Genomic DNA, 14,460 nt, shown 5'->3' on the forward strand with positions numbered 1-14,460 from the left:
ATCTTCATTATCCCGGGGCTCTCCATGACGAGGAGGGAGTACCCTCGGGGCTGAGGGTATGTACCAGTAGCTATGTGTTTGATCTCTCTCTCTCTCTCTCGTGTTCTTGAGGTGGTACGATCTTGATGTATCGCGTGCTTTGCTATTATATTTGGATTGCATGATGTTTTCCCCGCTCTACTCTCTTGTGATGAATTGAGTTTTCCCTTTGAAGTTATCTTATCGGTTTGAGTCTTTAAGTATTTGAGAACACTTGATGTATGTCTTGCATGTGCTTACCTGTGGTGACAATGGGATATCACGTGATCCACTTGATGTATGTTTTGGTGATCAACTTGCGAGTTCCGTGAACTTATGCATAGGGGTTGGCACACGTTTTCGTCTTGACTCTCCGGTAGAAACTTTGGGGCACTCTTTGAAGTTCTTTGTGTTGGTTGAATAGATGAATCTGAGATTGTGTGATGCATATCGTATAATCATACCCATGGATACTTGAGGTGATATTGGAGTATATAGGTGACATTAGGGTCTTGGTTGATTTGTGTCTTAAGGTGTTATTCTAGTACGAACTCTAGGATAGATTGAACGGAAAGAATAGCTTCGTGTTATTTTACTACGGTCTCTTGAATAGATCGATCAGAAAGGATAACTTTGAGGTGGTTTCGTACCCTTCCATAATCTCTTCGTTTATTCTCCGCTATTAGTGACTTTGGAGTGACTCTTTGTTGCATGTTGAGGGATAGTTATATGATCCAATTATGTTATTATTGTTGAGAACTTGCACTTGTGAAAGTATGAACCCTAGGCCTTATTTCCTAGCATTGCAATACCGTTTACGCTCACTTTTATCATTAGTTATCTTGCTGTTTTTATACTTTTAGATTACAAACACCTTTATCTACCATCCATATTGCACTTGTATCACCATCTCTTCGCCGAACAAGTGCACCTATACAATTTAGCATTGTATTGGGTGTGTTGGGGACACAAGAGAGTCTTTGTTATTTGGTTGCAGGGTTGTTTGAGAGAGACCATCTTCATCCTACGCCTCCCACGGATTGATAAACCTTAGGTCATCCACTTGAGGGAAATTTGCTACTGTCCTACAAACCTCTGCACTTGGAGGCCCAACAACGTCTACAAGAAGGAGGTTGTGTAGTAGACATCAATTTCAAATTTGAATTATACACATAAAATGCCTAGAAAACCCAGTTAATGTATAAAAATGTCCAAACGAACACCGAAAAATTCCAAAACTTAACACAACACTCCTGTTGTTCTATGTTAACACTAGAATTTTTTTGAAAGCGATAAGAGGTAACAAATATCGTTTCGTCCCCAAAGGTGGCAGGTTCCCAACCGAAACCACCAGGCTTGTGGTGAGAAGCTCTGGTTTGTGAGAAGCTTATACCCAAACCTACCCAAAATGGGACAAAAATTTTACCACGACATGTTGACGCCGCTCCATGATACCATTCCTAGTTTCATGAATTTCAGACGAGTTTTGGATTTACTAGAATTTAAAAACTATGAATCTCAATGTTTTGCCGACAATCAACATTGCCCTGGTGTTTCAAATTAATTCCCATTTCTTGGATGGGACCTAAGCAAGCACTAGAAATTTTTGAAAGTAATAAGAGGCAACGGATATTGTTTCGTTCCCACAGGTGGCACGTTCCCTACCGAAACCACCAGGCTTGTTGTGAGAAGCTCTGGTTTGTGAGAAGCTTATACCCAAACCTGCCCCAAATGGGACAAAATTTTTACCACGACATGTTGATGCCGCTCCATGATACCATGCGAAGTTCCATGAATTTCAGCTGAGTTTTGGATTTACTAAAATTTAAAAACCAGGTATCTCAATGTTTTGTCGGCAATCAACAGTGCACTGGTGTATGAAATTCATTCCCATTTCTTGGATGGGACCTAAGTAGGCACCCAAGGACACATATTTGATTTTTGAACGAATTTATATGCACTGGTGCATGTGCATGTATTTCAAATTCGAATTATGCACATAAAATGCCTAGAAAACCCAGTTAATGTATAAAAATGTGCAAACGAACCTCGAAAAATTCCAAAACTTAACACAACGCTCATGTTGTTCTATGTTGACACCAGAATTTTTTTGAAAGCAATAAGAGGCAACGGATATCGTTTCGTCACCAAAGGTGGCACGTTCCCTAGTGAAACCACCAGGCTTGTTGTGAGAAGCTCTGGTTTGTGAGAAGCTTATACCCAAACCTGCCCCAAATGGGACGAAATTTTTACCACGGCATGTTGATGCTGCTCCATGATACCATGCCAAGTTTCATGAATTTCAGACGAGTTTTTAATTTACTAGAATTTAAAAACCATGTATCTCAATGTTTTGCCGGCAATCAAAAGTGCCCTAGTGTTTGAAATTCATTCCCATTTCTTGGATGGGACCTAAGCATGCACCCAAGGACACATATTTGATTTTTCAACAAATTTATATGCACTGGAGCATGTGCATGTATTTCAAATTTGAATTATGCACATAAAATGCCTAGAAAACCCAGTTAATGTATAAAAATGTCCAAACGAACCCCAAAACTTCCAAAACATAACACACCACTCCTATTGTTCTATGTTGACACTAGACATTTTTTCAAAGCAATAAGAGGCAACGGATATCGTTTCGTCCCCAATGGTGTCGTGGTGTTCGAAATTCATCCCCATTTCTTGCATGGGACATAAGCATAAACCCATGGACATAAGCAGATAAAAGGTCTAGCAATTCAAACACCGTCCATTGCCACTGTGACCCCATTAAGTAATTCAAATCAAGATGGAAAATCAAGTATATCCCACACAGTTTATTATCACCAACCGTGTGAGATGCAGGGAAAAATATCTAGAGCACCGTCGGTGTATAGTACCCCTATGGCTTACGAGAGAAGGTGCGTCGGCTACATTGCACACTATTACTGCTTCGTTATCTTGAAAATATCTATCACCTGGAAGGTTTTCATATTTGATAGAACATGATTAGTATGTGCGGACCGTGTGCGATGTCTGATTCTCCCGCTCTGCTTCAGTCGCTTGATTAAAATTTTCAATACCCTTGGCATTTTACTCCCGCCTCTGCATCCCTCGCAATCTCAAAAATATCTGCTCGCCCTAGATCCAAATTTTTCGTAGCCCTGCCTTGTTAGTCCCGCCTTGTAAAATTTTTAGTTGCCACACTATTTCCTCCAACACAACCTTGCCCCCCCTCCACACACACACCACACACTCCCCAAAACCTCCGCTCACACAGACACACACACCACCCCCGAAAGCATTGGTAGGTTGCCGCCATCGCCGGCGCCTCCATCCTCAACCTCTGCCTGTGTGCTAGGGAGCTCGAGGAGCCAATGGCCAAAAAGAGGTTTATCGCGGCCTTTTCACCCGATGTCAGCGAGGTGTCCTTGTCGTCGTCCACGGGCTCGATCCGCCATCGTCGGTCCCCCGATCTGCCCACCACCGCGCTCCTACGCCTGTTCGAGGACTTCCCCGTCCTCCCTCAGACCCAGCAGCTGACAAGGTCCTACCTCGGGGTCCGGTAGCGGCGGTGGGGGACATGGGTCGCCGAGATTACAGATCAGGAGACCCACACCCGTCGGTGGCACGATAGATTCCACACGGTCGAGCTTGCGGCCATGGGGCACGACCGCTGGCAGGTCCGCTACCATGGCGCGGCAGCTAGGCTCAATGTAACGCCCCGGATGTAACATTCCATAATTGTAACTCCAACTCTTGCCATTTCTGGCAATGTTATATGTTATATCCTCCATGGTTGGGTTTTTTTCCTAGTTTTTGCATTTTGTTCATGTCATGCATTTAATATCATGTCATCATGTGCATCTCATTTGCATTCGTGTTCGTCTCATGCATCCGGTCATTTTCCCCGTTGTCCGTTTCGGAATCCGACACTCACACATGCACCCGTTGCACCCCTCAGATCTCGTTTCGTGAGCGGGAGAAAAACATTCTCAGAATGGGCCGAGATTTGTCGAGTGGCCTTGGTACATCACCGGTAGTCCTCCTGTCAAATTTCATTCCATTTGGAGGTCGTTTGATGCCCCAACGGTTAGCCGTGTAACCGCCAAACCCCCCCCCCCCTCTCTTTGCAGCCCAGGACCCCTCCACAACAGCCCACTAGCCCATCTAAACCCCCTCCATGCTCTCCGTCGTTGGATCACGATCGTGTGGGCAAAAACCGCACCTCATTTGGACTCTCCTAACTCCCTCTATCTATAAATAGGCCTCTCCCCTCGAACTTTGCGGATGAAACCCTAGCTCCACCCTCTCCATCCGCGCCGGACGCGACCGCCGCCGCCCCTCCGTGAATCGGGAGACGCCACGTGTCCCGCAGCCGCCTCCCAACTCCGCCAACCCGCGTGGCCCGGGGCAGGCCCTCCCGGCCCGCGGTCGCCGCCACCGCCTACAGCCCGCACCCGTGTGCCCCGCCGCCTCTCTCCGCCACCCACCAATGCGCGCTCGTCGGCGACCCCGCACATCACCGCCCGGCTCCCGAGCGAGCGCCACCGCCGTTCACCAGCGCCGCTCCACGCCGGATCCAGCCGGATCTGATAGAGGCAAAGGTGTCCCGTCTTTCGATGAGATGATGGATATCGCTTTGGTGGCAGTCGACTTTGACGATCCGACTACGAACGTGCGAGGACGTCGCGCCTTAGCAATCGCTAAACCAACTCCGAGAGGTTATTGACCACGCCGGAGCACGATCAACCTGACCACGAGGGTCTGTTTCCTGCGAGCAAACAAAGAACAAGCAAGAAACTGAGATTGCAATCTGGATATTGCGAATATAAGATGAAAGCTTTATTGATCAAGGTGGGGTTCTGTGACGCCTTTGTCTGGTCGTTGAACACAAACGAAGTACGCGAAGTTGCAGCTATGGCGAACTTTTAATCTAAACAAAACCCCCAAAGTCTAAACGATGCCCTAAGGGTTGTATATATGGAGGAAGAGGGGGAATTTCGTGACCCTTGGTGGAGGGGTCCGAAATCAACCCTATCTCTTGTTTCCCCACACATACGGACTCTAAAAATAGCCTATACTTATGTATTTCGAAATTACATGGGCCTGGCCCAATAATAAGGTGACGCAGCACCTATAATAGCCTCGGGACGAAATTTATGAAGTGGCATCTTGTATATTTCGTCCAAGGCTTCATGCACCCATTATGGTGGCTTCAAAGTCCTGAAATCATCACTTGTAACTCCGTTCTTGTTCCCCTTGTGCATGCCATCATATCCATGCTTGTTCTTAATCCAATGTTCATCCTTCTCCAAGCTAGGCCCTTCATTTGTAAGCAAAACAAATGTATCCAATTGAGGCAGCATCATGTTCTCATGAACATTAGAATCATTACCAAGAAACAAAAGTACCTGGTAATTTAGTTGGCGTGCGCGAGCTCTAGTAATTGGTCCAGTATTTATAGCAGCAGGGGCTGTGGGTGTAACAATTGTATTGATGTCCTCATCATCCTCCCCTTCTTGAAATAAAGTCGTCCTCGATGGAAGTTCATCTTCCTCACCCAAATAAGGCTTCAAATCTGCAATGTTAAAAGTGGGACTAACCCCAAAATCTGCAGGCAGCTCAAGTTTATATGCATTATCATTTATTTTCTCTAACACCTTAAAGGGACCATCAGCACGTGGCATTAACTTTGATTTGTGCAAATCCGGAAATCTATCCTTAGGCAAATGTAACCAAACAAGATCTCCAGGTGCAAACACAACATGTTTTCTACCCTTATCTCCAGCAAGTTTATATTTAGCATTCATACGCTCAATGTTTTCCTTAGTTAACTCATGCATTTTTAAAATCAATTCAGCACGTTGTTTAGCATCAAAATTAACCTTCTCCGAAGATGGAAGAGGCAACAAATCAATAGGTGCACGAGGTAGGAAACCATACACAACTTCAAAAGGGCACATCTTAGTAGTAGAATGCAATGAACGATTATAAGCAAATTCAATATGAGGCAAGCATTCCTCCCACATTTTCTTATTATTCTTCAAAACAGCCCTAAGCATAGTAGACAACGTTCTATTGACTACTTCAGTTTGTCCATCAGTTTGGGGGTGACAAGTAGTACTAAAAAGCAGTTTAGTCCCCAACTTAGCCCATAAACATCTCCAAAAGTGGCTAAGAAATTTAGTATCACGATCTGAAACAATAGTATTTGGCACACCATGCAAGCAAATAATTTCACGAAAGAACAAATCAGCAACATTAACAACATCATCGCTTTTATGACATGGTATAAAGTGTGCCATTTTCGAGAATCTATCCACGACAACAAATATGCTCTCCCTCCCCTTCTTTGTTCGAGGTAAACCTAAAACAAAGTCCATAGATATATCCTCCCAAGGAACACTAGGTACAGGCAAAGGCATATATAAACCATGAGGATTGAGTCGTGACTTAGCTTTTTGACATGTAGTGCAGCGAGCAATAAAACGCTCAACATCCCGTCTCATCTTTGGCCAAAAGAAATGTGTAGCAAGTACGTCCTCCGTCTTCTTCACGCCAAAGTGTCCCATTAATCCTCCTCCATGCGCCTCCTGCAACAACAAAAGACGAACGGAGCTAGCTGGAATGCATAGCTTGTTAGCACGAAACACAAATCCATCGTTAACGACGAACTTGTTCCACATTCTTCCTTCTTTACAATTCTGCATTACATCTTTAAAATCAGCATCATGCACATATTGATTTTTGATGGTCTCCAAACCAAATATTTTGAAGTCAAGTTGTGAAAGCATAGTATAGCGGCGAGACAATGCATCAGCAATAACATTTTCTTTTCCCTTCTTGTGTTATATGACATAAGGAAAAGTCTCAATGAATTCAACCCATTTAGCATGTCTACGATTCAGTTTAGCTTGACTTTTAATATGTTTCAAAGATTCATGATCAGAATGTATAACAAATTCTTTGGGCCATAAATAATGTTGCCATGTTTCTAAAGTCCGAACAAGAGCATATAATTCTTTATCATAAGTAGAATAATTCAGACTAGGCCCACTCAATTTTTCAGAAAAGTATGCAACAGGTTTGCCATCTTGTAATAACACACCGCCTAATCCAATTCCACTAGCATCACATTCAAGCTCAAAAGTCTTATTAAAATCAGGAAGTTGGAGTAAAGGAGCATGTGTCAACTTATCTTTCAATACCGAGAAGGCTTCTTCCTGTGCGGTACCCCAAAGAAAAGGCACATCTTTCTTTGTAAGCTCATTGAGAGGTGCAGCAATGGTGCTGAAATCTCTCACAAAACGCCTATAGAATCCAGCGAGGCCGAGAAAACTCCTCACTTGTGTGACCGTTTTGGGTTGCGGCCAACTCTCAATAGCTTCAATCTTGGCTTTATCAACTTCAATTCCCTGTGGAGTAACAACATAGCCAAGAAAAGATACCCGGTCGGTGCAGAAGGTGCACTTCCCAAGGTTACCAAACAAACGTGCATCACGTAGAGCAATAAAAACAGCACGTAAATGTTCCAAATGTTCTTCCAAAGATCTGCTATAAATCAATATGTCATCAAAGTAAACTACCACAAATCGTCCAATGAAAGCACGTAAAACTTCGTTCATTAATCTCATGAAAGTACTAGGTGCATTAGTTAACCCAAAAGGCATGACTAACCACTCATATAATCCAAACTTAGTTTTGAATGCTGTTTTCCATTCATCTCCCAATTTCATACGAATTTGATGGTATCCACTACGCAAATCAACTTTGGAGAATATTGTAGAGCCACTCAATTCATCAAGCATATCATCTAGCCTAGGAATAGGATGACGATAACGAATAGTAATATTATTAATGCCTCTACAATCAACACACATACGTGATGTACCATCCTTTTTCGGCACTAGAATAATAGGAACAGCACAAGGACTAAGGGATTCGCGTATATAACCTTTGTCGAGAAGCTCTTGTACTTGACGCATAATCTCCTTCGTCTCCTCTGGATTGGTACGGTATGGTGCACGGTTTGGCAGTGAAGCACCGGGAATTAAGTCAATCTGATGCTCAATCCCTCGAATAGGTGGTAATCCCGGTGGCACGTCTTGTGGAAAGACGTCAGCGAACTCCTGCAAAATGTTAGTGACAGCAGGAGGCAAAGAGGAAGGCACGTCCTCAAATGAAAATAATGCCTCTTTGCACACAAAAGCATAGCAAACAGATTTGCTGAAATCTAGCTCATCAATATCAGATTTGGTGGCAAATAAACATGCACTTTTCAATTTAATTTTAGAAGCAACACTAGATGGTTTATTATTAGGCTTCATTTGTTGCTCAAATTCTTTTGCCACAATCTGATTTTCACTCTTATTCGTCTCCTGTTTTGCTTTATTAGCTCTATTAATATCATCTTTCAAAATGGAATCAGGAGTCATAGGAAGCAAAGTAATATTTTTATCCTTATGAACAAGAGTATAGTGACTGTTTCTACCATGGTGTACAGAATTTTTATCAAATTGCCATGGTCTACCAAGTAATAAGGAACATGCTTGCATAGGTACCACATCACAATCAACATAATCAGCATATGTAGAGATACTAAAATGCACACGAACAGTACGTGTTACCTTAACCTTGCCGCTGTTGTTGAACCATTGGATGTAGTAAGGATGTGGATGTGGTCTTGTGGTGAGAGAAAGCTTCTCCACCATCTCCATGCTAGCCAAGTTGTTGCAGCTCCCTCCATCTATGATGACGCGCACAGAACGTTCTTTCACAACTCCCTTGGTATGGAACAAATTGTGCCTCTGATTTTGCTCAGCTTGTGTGACCTGCACACTCAAAACAAGTTGAGCAACTAAACATTCATACCTGTCAGCATCTTCAGGAGCCATGTATTGCGTCTCATGATCAGAATCATCTCCACCATGTTCTTCACGTGTAATAAGAGCCAAAGTCTCCTCATCATAGTCACTAGCGGACTCATATCCACCATCCGCGGTAGCAATCATCACACGCGGAGATTTGCATTCTCTCGCATAATGACCTCCTCCCTTACAACGACGACAAATAATATCACTTGTGTGCCCTGTTGATGCCATGGAAGAAGCAGAACTCTGTGCAGGCCCAGCAGGTGCGCTCTTGGCAGATAATGGTGGTTGTGCCTGTTTTCTTGTATCACGACTGGAGGAGACACCTGATTGAGGTGCTGGTGCAGTTGAAGTAGAAGATGCACGCGGTGTCCATGATGAAGGTCGGCCTGCAGAAAAGTTAGTTCGCGCCAATGCTTGTCGATCCTGCACTTCACGTTCAGCTTTACAAGCAAGATGGAATAAACGAGTGATATTAGTATACTCCTTATAGTCTAGAATGGTCTGAATCTCTCTATTTAGTCCACCCAGAAAACGTGCAAGCATAGCTTCATTCTCCTCAACAATACCACATCTAATCATGCCAGTTTGTAATTCCTGATAATATTCTTCTACAGAATTTTTTCCTTGTCTTAAGCGCTGTAATTTCTGAAGCAATTCACGTTGATAATATGGTGGAACCCAACGAGTACGCATAGCAGTTTTCAAAGCAGCCCGAGTAGTTGGAATAGGATATAATCTACAATGTTCAGACCACCATACACATGCAAAACTAGTGAAAGCACAAACAGCAGCGACAACCCGTCTCTCCTCGGGATATTGTAAACATGTAAATCGTTGTTCAGTTTCTAACTCCCAAGTAAGATATATATCAGGAACATATCTACCCTCGAAAGGTGGAATATTCAATTTCAGTTTAGGAAGATGGTCATGATCTCGTACCTGAGGGAAAGCCCTACCATTGTGATTATTTGCATGTGGACGACCTGGTGGTTGTGGTGCAGGTGGTTGCACGTAGTTCTGATTTTGAGCAACCTCATCCTCGTAATCTCCCACATAATCATCCTCCTCCGCATCAGCAGCAGGAGCCACAGAAGTATCAGCAGCAGCACCAACAGTTTGGCCAAACGCAAGAGGAACACGGCTCGCTCGGCGGAGATCTGTTTCGCGACGTGGAGGTAGTCGTTGTTGTTGTTGTTGGAGAGGTGCGTTAGGTGCAGCGGGTGGTGGTGGTGGAAGACGCGTGAGCAATTCATTAAACTTGTTATCGAGCTTTGTTTCGAACGTCTTCTCCATGCCATCTATCTTCTCCATGGCCTCTTCAAATCTGTTTAGCACATCTTGCACCTGTCCACTCATCATTTGCTGAAATTTATCATGCAAATCCTTATTCGTCATGTTCTCCCAGTCAGTCTCGTCGGCTTGTGATCCTGGCATGGTTAGCAGCAATACAAACACACAAGAATATGATCCTACAGACTACTAACAAGAGGTGGTGGTGGGTGTCACAAATCCGTCAAGCAAATCTCAAATTCTTACCGGTTCTTACCCAGCAGCAGGCGGTGATCGGCAACCGTTGTAGTCAAAAACTCTCAAAGCTTGGATAGAGCGATTACCAGGGAGAGTCAAACGCACGACGTAGATGTATGTGGAGCTGGGAAGGCTTATAATATGGTAGCAAAAAGGGTCAGCAATAATCAATTCAAAGATGCAAAGTTGAATAAACGCTCAACGACGGTACTGTGCTGGTCCTAGGCTAGACTGTGCTAGAGACGCGAGCCTAGAACACCAACAAAATCACGGCGCGGCACGTAAACAAGGGAAAAGCACACTCTGGATTTTTTTTCGCTCTTTTTTTTTGCGCTGTTTCTTTTGCGCTGCTTTTTTTTGCGAAAAATCACTATAATGGCGAGTGTCTCAAGACTCTTCCTAGGTCAAACTGACAGGATGGGCACGAAATTTTTTCGACCAATTTTTTTTTTCGATTGCCCGGACCCAAAAACTGGAAACGAGTCAAAAAAAACTTCCTATAATGGCACGTGTCTCAAAACACTCAGAAACACCTAAAAATAGGATAGCCAGAATTTTTTTTCGAAAAATGCGTTTTCGAAAAATTTTGGACCTAAACGGAGGGTGGTTTCCGGACTCTCTTTTTTTCAAAACCTACTCCGGCAAGGAAACACGAATCGGAATCTAGATGGATCTCGAAAACAAACCTAATATGACAAGAACTCGGATTGGTGGTGGATATATGGTAGTAGATGGCAGCGGTGGTGGTATATGACAGCGGTGGTGGTATATGGATACGGATTTGAAGCGGTGGCGGATAAGCGGCGGTGGTAGATGGCAGGGGCGATGATGATGGTGCGGCGGCGGCGTGACAACTTATGACCAGAACTCAAAACTCTAAAAGACTAGACTCTAAGACCAGCAACTAGACACGATGATGCAACCGCAAATTCAACAAAGCAAAACCCTAAAAAGATTATGCAAAGGCTCAGATTGGTTCGGATATGATGAACTAACCCTAATTTTTTATGGCTTTTTCGTGGACTGTAGTATGAAGAACAGACTCGATCTAAACTACGAAAAACTGTAAAATCTCACCGAGCAACCTGGAAATCTGATACCACTTGATAGAGGCAAAGGTGTCCCGTCTTTTGATGAGATGATGGATATCGCTTTGGTGGCAGTCGACTTTGACGATCCGACTACGAACGTGCGAGGACGTCGCGCCTTAGCAATCGCTAAACCAACTCCGAGAGGTTATTGACCACGCCGGAGCACGATCAACCTGACCACGAGGGTCTGTTTCCTGCGAGCAAATGAAGAACAAGCAAGAAACTGAGATTGCAATCTGGATATTGCAAATATAAGATGAAAGCTTTATTGATCAAGGTGGGGTTCTGTGACGCCTTTGTCTGGTCATTGAACACAAACGAAGTACGCGAAGTTGCAGCTATGGTGAACTTTTAATCTAAACAAAACCCCCAAAGTCTAAATGATGCCCTAAGGGCTGTATATATGGAGGAAGAGGGGTGAATTTCGTGACCCTTGGTGGAGGGGTCCGAAATCAACCCTATCTCTTGTTTCCCCACACATACGGACTCTAAAAATAGCCTATACTTATGTATTTCGAAATTACATGGGCCCGGCCCAATAATAAGGTGACGCAGCACCTATAATAGCCTCGGGACGAAATTTATGAAGTGGCATCTTGTATATTTCGTCCAAGGCTTCATGCACCCATTATGGTGGCTTCAAAGTCCTGAAATCATCACTTGTAACTCCGTTCTTGTTCCCCTTGCGCATGCCGTCATCTCCTTGCTTGTTCTTAATCCAATGTTCATCCTTCTCCAAGCTAGGCCCTTCATTTGTAAGCAAAACAAATGTATCCAATTTAGGCAGCATCATATTCTCATGAACATTAGAATCATTACCAAGAAACAAAAGTACCTGGTAATTTAGTTGGCGTGCGCGAGCTCTAGTAATTGGTCCAGTATTTATAGCAGCAGGGGCTGTGGGTGTAAAAATTGTATTGATGTCCTCATCAGGATCCGCGTCGGAGCACCCCGACCAACTCCGGTCACTGCGCCGCCCATCTCCGGTCGACCTCGGCTCACGTGCCGGGTCAAACCCTAGATCCGGAGGTCGATTTTTCTTCTATGTCCTTATTGAGCATCATGTATACATGTTTTAGGAGCATCTCCATGCCATCTTTACAGTGGTGCAATCCTTATATTTTTGTGTGCCATGTGGTGACTTGCACAAGCATGCAAAGTAGGCCACTTGATATTGTTGTTTTCAACTACTTAGTTTTTCTGCTAAGTCTTTTCCTGTTACATTATGTTGCTATGTTGACTTGCTTCCACAAGTAGATCCACGCATATTCGGATGAAGTTCAGTAAGGGTGTTTTGAAGATATGGTTATGCTCTATCCATTCATGCCTCTGGTTGTAATTATGGGGTACTGTAGCTTGTCATTACCATGCTCTACTTTTGCTAAATATTATTGTTGTCAGTTTGTTAACAGGAAGTTCATTTTTGCCATGTGTGTTGCTAGTGATCCATGCACCCTATGACTATGCTATTGCCATGTTTAGCTTTCATAAATGTGTCTTCTTACTGTTTGTTACCTTGTGAGGCCATGAAATGCTTTGTGGTGAGTGGCATGATCTTGCAAAGTTGCTATCATGAATCTGTTTCTGCCATGCCATGTTTTTCCACCAAGTCTGAATCTGTTCATATCACTTGCCATGTTTGCATTGATGCTACCATCTTTTTTGTGCATCTTTGGCTCAAGTTCAGTAAGGGAGTTTTGTTCTTTGCCTTTATACTAGAATTCCATGCTCTTGTTCGCCATGATATATTCCTATAGCATGTAGTTTACCAGCTCCAAACATTGCTACCTGATGTTGTTTATGCCATGTTTAGTATTTTCACTAAATCTGTGAAACTGTTGTCATTTGCATTTTTGCCATGCTGTTTTGGGATTGTTCTAGTGAGTTCTAGGAGGAGCTTAGTGTTCATGATTTGTAGAGCTTCACCTTTAAGTCATTTCCATGTGCCTTGTTGCTATATTGGAGTGTTGTAGCATAGTTTTATGACGCATTTTAAGTGCTATGATGTTGTTAAGCGGAGTGTTGCATTGTTCTTGTTTTGCTCGTCATTTGCAAACCGTGCATCCGTTTTCGGTGATCTTTATATCGATTTCTACCGAAATCTCCTAACCTTTCCAGTGGCATGCTTGGTTTTCCAAGTTGATGCCATGATCATCTTTTCCCTTCCGCAGTACCCATATGCATTGCACATCATATCTTGCATTCCATGCCATGTCTTGCATCATGTTGCTTGTGCATTGCACCGTGATTAATTGTTGTTCTGTTGCTTGTGTTCTTGCTTTGGGTAGAGCCGGGAGACGAGTTTGTGAATGAGGAACCTGTCGAATATGTTTACGAGGAGCAAGCTTTCGACAACCCCGAGAACTTCGTAGGCAAGATGATCATTACCCCTGATATCACTTCTACCTTTGCTTGCTAGTTGTTCGTTCTATCGCTATGTCGCGCTACCTACCACTTGTTTATCAAGCCTCCCATATTGCCATATCAAGGCTCTAACCTACATTCCTAGCAATCTGTTATTTGGCTATGTTACCGCTTTTGCTCAACCCCTCTTATAGCGTTGCTAGTTGTAGGTGGAGTGCAGTCTATTCCATGTTGGAACATAGATATGTTGGGATATCACAATATCTCTTATTTAATTAATGCATCTATATACTTGGCAAAGTGTGGAAGGCTTGGCCTTTTGCTTGGTGTTTTGTTCCTAGATTTTGCGTTCCTTACGCAGTTGGGGTTATGGGACCCCCTTGACAGTTCGCTTTGAATAAAACTCCTCCAACAAGGCCCAACCTTGGTTTTACCATTTCCTTAATAAGAACTAAAAATTTGCCTAGGGAGTAATTAACCCGAGGATTTCTTAATCAACCCCCCGGGCCAGTGCTCCTCTGAGTGTTGGTCCGAACCGAGTAGACCGCGGGGCCACCTCAGGGAAACTCGAGGGTTGGTTTTACTCATAGGATGTCTCA

Source organism: Triticum dicoccoides, chromosome 2A (assembly GCF_002162155.2).
Source record: "Triticum dicoccoides isolate Atlit2015 ecotype Zavitan chromosome 2A, WEW_v2.0, whole genome shotgun sequence".
NCBI classification, from domain to species: domain Eukaryota; kingdom Viridiplantae; phylum Streptophyta; class Magnoliopsida; order Poales; family Poaceae; genus Triticum; species Triticum dicoccoides.